Source organism: Megalops cyprinoides, chromosome 14 (genome assembly GCF_013368585.1).
Source record: "Megalops cyprinoides isolate fMegCyp1 chromosome 14, fMegCyp1.pri, whole genome shotgun sequence".
NCBI classification, from domain to species: domain Eukaryota; kingdom Metazoa; phylum Chordata; class Actinopteri; order Elopiformes; family Megalopidae; genus Megalops; species Megalops cyprinoides.
In genome coordinates this window covers 16970661-16984854 of record NC_050596.1, presented here as the reverse complement: position 1 = coordinate 16984854, position 14194 = coordinate 16970661, and positions in this window count along the sequence as shown.

Below are 14194 nucleotides of genomic sequence, written 5' to 3'. Positions count from 1 at the left end.
TAATGATGGTGCTGCTAGTGGGCAAAGTTAGGTTAGGCAAACTGGCAGACTATCACAACTATATGCAACAATAACATCAACATCCTATATTGTATTTTATTTTAATTGTGCCAAATATTGTACAAAGTGCTTGGTTTACAAAATGATATAATTAGGTAGATGATTATTCTTTTTTTTCTCTCAAAAGACTGTGCAAAATATGTGAATAAGTATACTGGGTGGGGCAGCTAATCAAACACTGTCCAGGGATGCATTACTTTAAACACTGCAACCACCTAACTCTGAGCAACAAAATACTGTGCTTAATTAGTACAGATCTATAGTGCACTCAGAGGCTCAGACAAAAAAAAAACCCCCTATTTTTTATCTTGGTCTTCATCTAACAGTGAGTATTGTATTGCCACTGCTGCTAATGGCTTGCTCACTGGGACACATTGTTGGTCTCAAAGAGCCTTGCTCTGCACCAGGAGTTTTACTGTAAAAGGGGGAATCATAGGCATTCCACCAGGATTGTGTCTGGTAGTATTTGCATTTGTAATGTCTTCTCCCTTCATCAAAAAAGACTAAAAGGAAATAACTTAAAAGCATATAGGCTTCTTTGTTTTCCAGTGTCTTGCTTGTGTGTAGGTGGTACGTTTGCTCTGGTACATCCCTGCTTTGCTCAATTGTACATATTTTTCTGCTGCAGGACTTTGAATTCTGGTATGCTTTGATGCAGATGTCATTGTTGCTAGACGTGTACTGGATTGGATGCCTAGGTGAGATGACTGGCAGCAGTTCTTTTGAAATTAAGACAAAAAAAGATTTAAACCTTTCCTGCAAGTGTTCCCCACAGAACTCATGGTTTTCTTGGCCATGCTCCATCTTTTAATTTGAAGACAGACTGACTTGACCATTGTATACTTATGTGATTAACTGTGACTACCTCTATACAGAGCCTTTGACAACATTTTATCTATGCTGTGTATTTTTGTCACATGCAAGGTTTTTTTTTTTCTGGCCACCTGCATCCTTTATTTGTTCAGAGCATTCAATTCCATGCTGAATACACTGATTCAGATTTCCCCAGCCTAATCTCTAACCCTCATTACTGTTGCCTTTAAAGGGTTTACCCCTCTCCCGCTGTTAAACACCGCTGATAACCAGTGATGTTTTGCACCTTATCTTCTGTCTCCAAAGTTGTCTCTCTGCCTTGTGTGGAGGCTCTGCTTGATGTTGCTGAAGCATAACCTTACATGATTCAACTCAAAACTGCTTTCTCTGGTGTGGGCTTATATCAGGTTATCTCTTGCTGGTGTGCTGGCTGTGTGTCCACTCACAGAACTTCAATACATGCACCCAGGACACAAGCCTTAACTGTTGATCTTTCATTAAAATGCTAAGGTCAATAAAATATAAGTATCTTGGTTCCAATGGGAGCAAAATAGGTAGACCTCCCATTAAGTCAATTTTTGATAGTAGTAGTAGTACTTAGCCTTAAGTATGATATTTGTGTTTGCTAGAGAATAATTGTGTGAATTAAAAAAAAAAAACAAAAACAAACACCGTTAAAATCAAGGCTGTATATCCTGAGATAGCCACAAAAGCACTGAAAACGTTGCTTCCATTTCCAACATCCTATCTCTGCGAAGTGGGGTTTTCCGCAATGACGGCAACAAAAAACAAAATTACGGAAGAGACTGGACATTTAACTTCTTTCCAGCTCACTTTAATTAGCATATATTGCTATATATATATATATATATATAATAAGGCCTTCCCATTTTTGTTGTCTGCACCTTTTGAAAGTTATCCTCTTTTACATATACTTCCTCAGCATCCTGCAACCAAAAAAAAGAAAAAAATTCTAGTGGTCAAGAAATGTGTCAGCAGTTTCAATTGCAGATGAGTATGTTGGCACCTCTGTATGATGAGGTAAGGCACGGATGGCAGAATCTTGGTAATTACCAAACCCATTTGCGGATACGTACAGATGGAAAAAAAGGAAAATGCCCTGTTATCTTTTCATACAGAGATGTGAGCTGTGCTGCAGATTTACCCCTGTAATTAAATACAATCTATGTGTGAGATATTGCATTTTTCAGAGGAGACAAAGGTCCTAATGAGTGGAAAGCACATTCCCTCTATCAGCATGTTTGGGCTCTTTGCGATCCTTCTTCAATTTGCATTTTAATGTTTCAGCTTTTCTTATCCTCTCGGCTAATCCTCTGCTAACCTAAATGAGGCCTATGCTTTCTGTGACAAGTCTTAAAGGCCTCTTCACGCAGACGTGTTTCTGTCAAGCGCATTATAAATGCTGTTTATTTATAAAAGTATCAACTGTGACATTGGCTCGTTTTTATGACTCATGTCTTTGTGATGTACTTTCTCTCCCTCAATCAGAGTCCAATTTTGATGGTGCAAATGCAGTTCTTTAAAGCAGATGCAGAGGTCAAGTAGAGGCCAGGAGAGCTGGTGCCAGCACAGCTGTATTGTACAGCATAATTTTGGCATCGCTGTAAGGCTAAAACAAGTCCGCAACAATGGATAATTGCAACTACTGTAAGTTTCACAATAACAAAACCTGTGAAATGAGTATTGATGTGAGTGTATTTATAAATATATATTATATATAAGTATGCTAGTTCAGGAGTGTTATTGGCATGCTCAGAGGTAATCTGTACTCTATATGTTTGAATTAATGGAAACCTCAAGGAAAAAGGTTCAATAAGTAGTACAAGTAATGTGTCTTTTAAACGGCAGTCCACTGTGAACTTGTTTTACTATAGGTATGTTCTCCATTACATTACATTACAGTAATTTAAAAGATGTTCTTATCCAGAGTGACTCAAATAGGTTACAGTTTTTACATGTTATCCTTTTATACAGCTGGATGTTTATTGTGACAATTGTGGATTAAATACTTTGCCAAAGGGTACAACAGCAGTGCCCCAGTGGGGAATCTAACCAGCAACCTTTTTATTTTATTTTCTTAGAAAAAGAGAAAACAGCTCTCACCATACATATCCATTTGTACAGCATTAAAGTTGTATGAAATATTAAAAACAAGAACAACATAAAGAATTAAAACACAAGAGCTGCAGTTACAAACATTAGACATTGTGGCACATTTTTGGCATTGCGTGTTAGCTCACTCATACATGAGTCTGACTAGTGTATATTGAACAACTGCCATTGCTGCATAGTGGCAAGGATAAAGGTGCCATCCTCATTCAGGATAGTCAATGTACACATCTTTAATGGTACAGTGGCTTTGCAAAGTGCTTGGATGTTGATCGAATCGACCCCCTGAAGACTGGTGTAAATGTCATTGTTAACCAGTGGTGCATGCATCTGCAAGTGGATGCCTTTGATTTTGTGTATCAGCAGAACTGTATCAGCAGTTGTCAGAGCAAAAGGATAAGGGAGCAGTCACTTTTACAGCATTTTAGGGGGGCGATAGCAGCAGATAGTTGGACAAAGGGAATGGGTCTGTACATTCACCGTGGGTATACAGAGATCTCAGCCAACACTTTGCTGGACCACGAGCTGGCTTCTGGCATCCTTCCCCTGAAATCACAGTAAACTAATTTCGACATCCACTAATTCTGTAACTTTCATAATGATTCCCTTCCAATGAAGTGGCATTTCATAAATTGCATTTGATCTTGTTTGTAAACAGCATGAACATACGTAGGTTTTGTTTCTCCTTTTTTCTCCATTTCTCTCACTGTCTTGTTATGGTTGAGAGGTGGTTCCACCATGAATCATGTCTGCATTGTGCTTGGCTTGTACTGTGTATTAGTATTCGTTTATTTTTATAGTTTTCCCTTATATTTTCATGATCATGAATTGCACACAGCAGGTTTGTATCAAAGCAACTGTCTTATACACATGCATGCCCATGCTACTAATCCCACAGAGCACTGCACTGAGGTGGCCAACAATTGTCAAAGGATTCTGAGAGTACTGTGACAAGGGGACCCTGGCCGACCTACACATCCCTACCCCCTGCGGAACAAAGCCAATTTGTTCTGCTGCTGTTGGCTCCTGGTCATTGTCTCCAGATAACATGGTTGATTTCGATCCTGAGTCACGGAGTTAAGCCTGTGCTTGGGACAAAAGCCTTTACTGTTACTTGCAAGCCCAAATGCTTTAGTGTTTGGCCAATGATAACTATTTACTTGATTGATAATTGTACTTCATAGGGAAGGAGTAATTATTTAGACATGCAAAATAGTTGTCTCTGTGTCTTTTTAGTTTCCTAATGTCAGACTGGTGACTGCATTTTGTTTACATTTTTATTGTTTAAATTTTGCATTTATTCAACTTTTCAATGTGGTCATTAACATTGTTTATTAAATGTTGTCCACCATGCCATTATTTTTAATCAAAAACCCCCTTTGAAATATTCAGATCAGACACTCCTTCGGGCTTTCTGCCAGCCCTCAGGCCAGATTTCAGCAATACAAACTTTAATGCTGTTTTTGATACTGCAAAAAATAAAGTACAAATATGCAATATTGTTTGATTCTCAGAGGGACAACTGAGACATTTACCACATATCCAATCTACAGTATTAAAGTTACAAGTAAAAGTAAATTGTTTTGAAACAAGATGCAATTACGGATCCCCACTCCACTGAAGAATGTTCAATATGTAACTGCTTGTTTATTTGGATTCCTCTCGATACCAGCGCTGACAAGTAGCAGCAGAGCCAGAAACTCGTAAATGAAGTTCTGGCTAGCAACCTTCATTATGCTGAAAAGCCGACTAACACAGTCCAATGCCTTTCTGGTGATGATGGCACAAACACCTGCTCTCTCGATCTTTACAAAAGCACAATAGTGTGCAGTGACTTTCAATTTGCTTGCATGAGGTAAGAACTGAATGATAACAAATGAAACTGATAACCATAAAACGATAGAACTGTACATCTATGCACACAGAAGCTGGGACAAAAGATTAATTTAGGCAATTCGTAAAACATACGTGTGGGAGCATTAGAGCAAACAATTCTCTGATTTTTCTTCTTATTAATATCTTCTTCTTAATATATAGATGTAAATAGATTCCACAGTTTGAAAACTTTCGTATGGATGTTCATTAGGGGAAAAAAAAAACAAAAAAACTCCCTGTGCCTCACAGAATGTCAAAAGCTTCCGCTCCATCGTCAATAGTATTGTGACGTAATGAGAGGAATGGGGCAATATTGTGGAGCCCCCACCGCCGCCACCGAAAGCCCTTAGTGGCATTCTGCAATGTTTCAAAAGCGGAGCATTTAACATTCCACTCAACCCCTCTCCTGAACCGAGTGCTTCAGGGACATCACATTGTGAGAGCGTGTTAACATTCTGCACCGGTGTGGGTAGAGCTGACACATCTCTACCTAAACCCCGATGCACGTGTTAGAAAACAAACTGAGATATTAATGTAGGTTTTCAAATCTCATGGTGATTTGTCTTTGACTATACTGTGCTGGATATGAGCACTGTCCTTAAAGTAACAGTTAATTATGCAGAAGTCGAATGTGTAAATCTACCATCCTGGAACATAGAGGATAACTGCAGTAATGACTGAAAGTTCACGTAGGGTGTTCACCTCCCACAGGAGCGCAAGCATAAACCTGAAAACGGTATCATTCCAGCAGTTTACCTGAGGTAAAAATATAAAGTCAAGATTATGTGAATATCATATTTTGCTGCTCAAGAAAATGTTTATTTATTGGATCCCTGTTGTGCGGCTGCATTGAATATGAATTATGTATGCACATTCTGTACAGATATTGACTTTTTCTTCCTTCCCCCATGGCCAAACATACAGATAATGTCTCCATCAGTGATATCTTGGTGATTGATTGCTAATGTCTCCAGTGGTTGGATTTGGTGTTGAGAATAAACAATGGAGAAAGTAATTTCATTTACATGAGTTTATCAAAAAGATAAATAAAAATAAATATTCTGATACTGGTTCCCATGCAAAGCAGAAATATACTGCAATATACCAAAATGACAATAATTTACATACTTTCAAAATATTGATTGAGATTTCTAAAATATTTTCTCAATATATTATTATTCTTTTTGTATTGGCTACAATGATCAACCCCTATACAGAACCTGCATATGCTACATAGAAATGTGTCTGTGTTAGAAATGTATGTAACACTTTGATCTGGGTCCATTTCAGTATAGGACGAAATAAGATCATAGTTGTTTTGACAAGGTCAGAAAGCCAAATATCTGTATAACAGTGCATCATAAAAGAAGATGGCAGGGAAATTTCCAAATCTGAACATTAGGTTCCCTTGAAGTGTCTGTGATTACTCTGGAGGCAAGAGTAGAGTCAAAATTCATTAAGGCTATTGTGAAATCGAGGCTGTGTTTGTGTGCCATGAGTACAGAACAAAGGGGGCATAGCATGACATCTTTAGTATGTTTCCTGGCTACTGATTCGATTTCATCAGTATGGTCCTTTTGACCACATTTTGTGGTCAAAGAGATTAAGCAAAGCAAAGCAAAACAAAACAAAAAGCAAGATGAAGCAACAGTTTCAATAGATCTCCACTTTCCCAGAACGGCCTTGTCCAGCAGGTGATGATGGTGTCTGGAGCAGCTGGGTTAGGAGTCCTGACACAAACATTAGAAATCCTTCCCAGGGATGTGTGTGTGTGTGTGTGTGTGTGTGTGCGTGTGACCTCAGAATGCTTCCCTTCTATTGCATCCTGGCACCCTGATGTATCCTGAGCAGGCCTATTAGTAATCCATCAATATGTACAGTCTGGAGCCGTGGTATTGGAGAGGGCTGGAGAGAACCTTGGCCCCAGACACTTCTTCAGCTTGCCACAGACAGCAAAATAATCAGAGATTGTGTCTGCATTTGATATCTAAGACCTTTCCTGACAATGTGCTTTAAAACAGTGGAAAGATTGATAGCGTAATCAAAAGTAAACAACAGCAGTGACATTGGGAAATCTCTGCTGCTTGTCCAAGTGCATGCTGTGTTGTTTTCCCATTATTCCGTGACTATATATAAATGTAACACATAACAGGTAATACGACTGGGATGTTAACATATTTAAATGTATACAGAGAAGGGATGTGTTCTGTTATGTGACAGGAGATTGGAAAGGTCATCTGGTTTGAATAAATGTTTGATTCACCACTAGGTGGCACACTTGTGTGACAAATCCACTGTCATCATAGGGCACGTGTTAATGGAGTAAGACATCTGATTTTACGTTTGCAAAGCCAAGGCAAGGTTCTTCAATGACATAAAATTTCCTGGACATGTGATGCCTGTAATTATTTATTCATTTATTTTTTGCACACCACATGTCTTCTCTCTAAAGGTAACTTCCTCTGGTTGTCTTAACGTGCCATTGCAATATGTGTATGGAAATTATCAAGAGAAATGTGTACACTGCAGCAATTCTGCAGGTTAATATCACTGCTTCTGTGAAAGGCAAAACATTGGAGAATTAGGCTTTTTGTTTTACTTCACCCAAGATAGTATCAGAAATAGGAGCTTGCTTTCTTGAAAAAAACATTTACTACACCGCCACCCCTCTGTCTTTGTCCCGGCAAAATAAAGCGTGAGTTTTTAAGAAATTAATCTACATAGTTTTATACCTATACCTCTTTGTTTGTAGGCAATGTTTCCCTAATATTTTAGATTGCTGTAGATAAAGATTCATTTGAGAATCATTACAGCATTTGGTTTTCCTGGCCATTTTTATAAGCAACAGCTATCAGAATATTTTAGAAACATATTAGCCATAACATTGTCAATACATAAATGCTGGTTACGGCCTAATATTAATCAATACCAATGGTTTTTTTCCACCTCATCAACAGTATATAGTCATATCTTATTCTAATTTCTTTGACATTCTGCCACCATTAGCATCTTTGATACCAGTAGAGAAAGAGAAAGAGCAGAGGTGAACTTCTACAATTATACACATTCTGCTTCCCAGACCACTTTCCCCTGTTTTCCTCTGTCCACACACTATATACACAAGTATATAATGTATTTGTGAAACTGTAAGGAAGATATCGGAGTCTTTGGACAAGGTTCTGTCACTGCCTTATCAAATTTGAAGTTCCATTAATCTTCATAGAATCAACAATTTACGTAACAGTTGGGAATATTTATTCTTTTTATTAGTTACATATCAACCAAAACTAATTGCCCAGACCAAAAGGGCATGCATTCTAGTGATAGGGCTTCACCAGGGCAACAGTGATAACCAATCTCTTCTCCAGCTCCACTGTATTCCCTTTTGGCATCATTATAAACAGATAATCAAGCCTGCTAGTTACAATGTTTGCATGCACTTCAACTAAAGCCTTTGTCAGATGTGGAAAGACCTCAGTATAGTGATGAATATTTACTTCTGACACGCCACCAGCCGTGATCTTTAGCACTGAAGACAGGATTCGGGTCAACACTTCAGACATGTCATATTGGTAACCATGGGACACCCTTGGGCTTGAAAACGGGATCTTTTCAGCCAGAGCTGCCTGCTACGTTTAATGTCTTCGGAGCAGAGGGCTTTATTTCTTAAGCCATGCACACACGCCTGCCGTCACCTCTGCCAAAGTAACAAAATATGACAAGGCATATCATAACCCCCCTCAACTTTGTGATTTCACTTTTGACAATAAAAAACCCAGCAACAGATTTCACATTTAGTTCATTGCTGGTATTTGGTTTTGATGCAGCACCGTGCACTGAAATGTGCACTAAAGGACACTTACAGCAAAGTGTCAGATACAAATCATCACATTTCGGTACCGCCATATCTGTACACCTGTGCAGAGAGTGAAAAGGAAGTCCAAAAATAGCATAGCATCTTCGCCAAGATATTCTTTGCTTTTGAAATTCTGAGGAAAATAGAACAGCCAGCAGCTGTGTTCCAAGCCCTGACCCTGTGCATCACAAGTGCACTGCAGACCAGAAGAAAAGCCATGCACACCTTCTTACACAGACGTTTTATGAGCTGTTTTTCCAGTGCATTTCTGTCTCAACATCCAAGAAGCGGCTGCAGCAACATACACCACTTATTTGCAAACGCCATCAAGAGATGCACAGGAAGGAAGAAACAACCATGTTTTAAAAAGTTCAAACATTTCTTAAATCGGGGGGCACTGTGACTGTGTCAATGACCTTAATGTAGATCATAAGTAATGCAAAGCGCAGAAATCTTCTGGTCGTGTTTTTTTTTTTTTTTTAATGACTGCATTTACATTGTGTCAAAGTTTGACAAACATGCTTTCCACTGCACTCATTACTGTAGACACGCCAAGGCAGTTGTAATGAAGGATTTCCATTTTTGGCACAGGGAAAGCATATTGTTCAAGGTGTTCTGCAGAAACACTTAGCTGCAGGACCTCTCATGCCCTCATGCACCCATTGGCATCCCTGATGCTTCCAGCAAGACAATAGTGTGAGTTTCAATACCGCATTAGTGCCAGTGGTGTCATAATTTCCAGCAGGTATGCCAAGCATAATCCTATTCCTATCCTTTACTATATGCCTCACAAAGCTCACTCTGTAAGTCTAGACACCTGCATATGTGGAATAAAAAATATATGCCCTCATGAAAACATACATTAATTGTTGTGTCCTTGTTTACATTCTTTGAAACTCTGTATATCTCATACTTTTCTACAGCATAGAATACACTTTCCGGGAGAGGTTTGCAATGTTTGCAATAAGAAAAGCATTGTAAATCGGTGCATATTACTCTGATTTAAACAAGTACACATTTCAGGCATACTGAGCAACCACACTGCAAAAAATCCAAATCTCACCAAGCATATTTGTCTCTTTTCAAGTCAAAATATCTTTACACTTAATATAAGACACAGTCACCAAACAAGCAAAATTTCCTTGAGCTACAAGGACTTGTTTTTAGACGGTGCATCTTGAATATCTTGTTTGGTGAAACTGTCTTGAAAACATCTTACTTTGAGTGGTATATCAAATTAAGCAAGCCTTTTTGACAAGTCAGAAGGTTTTTAAACTGCATGACACAAAAACACTTCCTAATACCAGTTAAAAATGGATCAAAATTAGTTTTTTTCCACCTAATTTTAAAATCCCTTTCAAGAAATCTTAACAAGTGTATTTCCACTAGTTCCACTGGCAGATTTTTTCACTTATTACTAGCAAAAACCACCTTGTATTAATTATTTTATTTCTTATTTTTGAAGGGCTATTTTTTGCAGTGCATACCGCATCCATGGAGGCACCGTTTCATTGCTACTGCAATGTCCAACATTCCCCTTTATATTCATCTGATCAAAGGACTACCATTTATCATATTCAAACACTCAGTTTTATAACATATGGAAGTTTCTGATTATTGAAAAACCTGATTTTGAACAATGCCCCTACCACTATGTTAGAATGTATTTAGAATCAGCTGTATTTTAATAAGCTGTGTGGACACACATTAGGACTGGTAAAATGTGACCTTGTTCTCCACCATTATGGTGCATGATGCAGGCCTTAGATCAGAAGGGGTTAATGGCTCTTGCAGTTCTGGTGTCACTCATTAATCTTCATTCCTCGTGCCGTAATCCTCACTGCTTGATTATAAATCTCATGGACTGTCGTGGGCGATCCCATTCCAAGAGCTGCAGTTAATAATTTATTCTACATTCCCTCCGCGGCTTGGAAACATACAATTATGTTTTCTCGGGGGACTTGTTCAGTGATGTTTCCTCCCCATCACGGCACTTCATGGTGCTTCCCTATCCTCTGCAAACAGGGAGGCTGGGAATCCCACAGGATTATACCACTGATTAGGTTTTATGTTTCTTTGGCTAATTTGTAAGCACCGTTTGCAAATTGTCCTCTGCTCTGGATCTGCTGATCTGTGCCTTGGCTATCATTTTAATTAGAAGGTGATTTTAATCTCAGTGAGTAATACAGTATTCCATGCATCCCTACAAACCTGCAATTTATGGACACAATCAGCCTGATTTCATGCATTATTTCAGATACGGCCCTTCTCAGAGCAGAGAGGAGCTGCCCCCTGACCACAGTTTAAGTAAAATGTATTGCTGTGGACAAGGCATGAATTTATTCTTCCTTTTTAAACTGTGCCCAATGATTTATTCAAATACTTATGAAAAACGAGGAGTCCTTGGCAAACAGTGTTGTTCTGAAATCCCGCACAGTATGCAGAGAACAGACCTGGACTCTCCAGTGAAACAGGCTAGCAGTCATAATCAAGCAAATGGTACTTACGCGGGAGCTGTTAGAAGACTAACAATCGGTTGGGATATCTCACTAAATTACAAAATAAATACATAAATAAATAAATGAAATAATGACAAGAATTAATGACAAAAAATAATGACATTAATTTAATGAGAAGGATATAATCAAGTCACGCATTCCTGTAAAATGTGTAGATTAAGGGGATAAGACTTAAAATGTTTTGCTTTTTAGGTATTAAACACAATAATAACAAACATGGGTGTCAGTCTTTAAAAATAAATGAACTGATTCATTTATATTAATAAACATTACTTAAAGTTACATTGTCATTACTTATAGTTACATTGCCATTGGTGAGTACAGCTCGAGTAATCATCAGCAATTTACCCTCAGTTGTATTGACACTATATTTTAAGGCTTACCAGAAAAATGAATTAATAGAATTTAAATTATTTAGCTGACCCCAGGAGGCGATGCTGAGGATGATTATATGAATGAGCTGCAGTACTACGATCTCTGAGGACTAAGCTTTTTCTTGCAGCCTGAGGGTAAATGACCTTACCCCTCTACCCTCCCCCTAACACATACATACATGAGTGGAGCTCTCTGGAGAACTGACCCAGCATGGGCACCGTCAATCACAGACGAGAGGACCAGACTGTGGATTAAGAGTTCCCTATGACCAAGATAAATTCCAACCCTCCTTCTGCTTGGAAGGGGGGTTGTAGGAAGACGCCTTACAAAACCTACCACTGCTATCGCACCAGCAGATGTCTTTGTGGTACGTGGGCCGTAAGGTGTGCCAACTCATTGGTTTATCAATTTATAATGTGCCAGGACAAAGACAACCTAGTGTTCAAACAGACTCAGACTGCTCTGAGTGTCTGAGCGATTTTGAATCACCAGCGTGTGTATAGGACTTCAGTGTGTGCAAGAGTTCAACAAAGACAGTGACATCACCCCTTGGGGTCAAACTAAGAGTGTTATTGGGTCTAGCTAAGTGGTTGTTCGTGTCAGTCGCACCAACTCTCTCTTAGAGTACTATTATAATGATACTACAAAGTATTTCTTTTAGTGTTAGTTTTAGAGTTAGAAATGCATGGAACAGCTTGCCAGGACTGTATTGGAAGCAGAGACACTTGTTCAAGATCAAACTTGACACAGTCCTAGGTACACTCTAGACTATAGACAAAAAGATGAGCCTAGTTGTTGTGAACAGCCTGTTCTTGACACTGAACTTTTTAAATTCTTATATATATATATATATATATATATATATATATATATATATATATATATATACATATATAAATATATGCAGCATATAGCTCCATAATTGATCACACGTTCCAGCTATTTCATCTAACAGATACTTGCAATACTAATGCTCCCTGCACCAATCCACACTGCAAAACAAGTGGTCACACCCTCACACTCAGTCAGTGCTAGCGCTGAAAAAAGCATGGTAGAAAATAACTTCATCACAGATCTTGTTTTCCACTGTCTGCAGCATTCCGCAATACATACATATATATGTTAGATACCTTGGTTTGATCCATGTGCCATCTTTTTTATGTCCCCATAATGGGGCCCTTTGAGAGACAAAGAGTAACTCAAAATTTAAAGAGATATGGGATTGGCTAAATTATAGCAACACTGAGTATAGTCCTACCCATGCATTGCACCAATTATAGCTGAACTCTTGCACACCTCTGTTCCTGGATGGTCAATACAAATTATAAACCTGTACAACTTAATACTGTTATGCCATTTTGAAGAAACACTTACACCTTGTGACATCAAACCATAGCTGAATGCAGACAAGAGCATTCAATATCAATATCAAAGACAATAAGATGAACACTAAAACACGGAAAGATCCTACTCTGTGTGATTATTATTCTTGTGTCAGAATATTAACATTTTGTGCCTAAAACTGTGATACAATATCAAAAAAATGTGACATAAACTAAGTGAAAATATTTTCTGTAACAAATATGGACAAACTTTATTCTCTCTGCATATGGACAAACTTTGACAGGAAGAGCTTTTATGTGAGCAACACACCAAGAGAGGGTGAGCCCTTCTTTCGGGACATATAGTCTCAGTAAAGTGAATACTCTTAACACAGTCACTGAAAACCACTGTCCCCTGTACTGCACTGTCTGAGAGCTTCCAAAAGCCTGTCGGATTCATTTCACTGTTTTGAACAATGTGCATTGGGGCCACACATAGAGAGCACTAGCTCGGGTGTCTCTAAAACGTACACACACCGTTTGCTGTCACGATTAATAATTGATTGGTTGCTTTATAATGTTATGATAGGCCACTCTGGGTAGCGTGCTGCTCATAAAAACTGCATCAGGATGTTTCCCATCTTATGGGACCTCACCAGCCTTGGCAAAGTTTAAATAGGATTTCCTTATCCCTATGGATGCCATGTATTTTCTAATACCCAAACAAAAGTGGAGAGCTCTGAGGATGCTCAACAAGGCACTTAGGTTTAATTAATGTGGCTAAACTCTATAAAGCGTTTAAGACCGTACCAATTATTTCTTCCTGTATCTTACCATTCCAGCTTTCTGATGATCTCAGTTGTCATGGCTGTATTTTTTCTCAGTCTGGATTGTGTCACTACTGAATTGCAGAGATAAAATAAGGTAATATTTAAAATAGCAATTAAATGAATATATTGAGTAGATGTATACAAACACACATTAAATATTGTAGTTAAAGCACAATTGCAGAATAGGTCATAATGGAGCACTAGATGGTCCAAAACAACAAGGAAACCATGTTCCTTAACAAATTCAAAACATTTATTTTATTTTTATGGGTATATAAAAATAAATACACATTGGCACACATTCAAGTTACTCAGATGATGTCAGTGAATTAGCGCTTTTCCCCTTGTTAGTGTCCAATTCACTGTGGTGCACTGTGTGACTTGTAGTATGACAAATATCTGTTGGCTTGCATG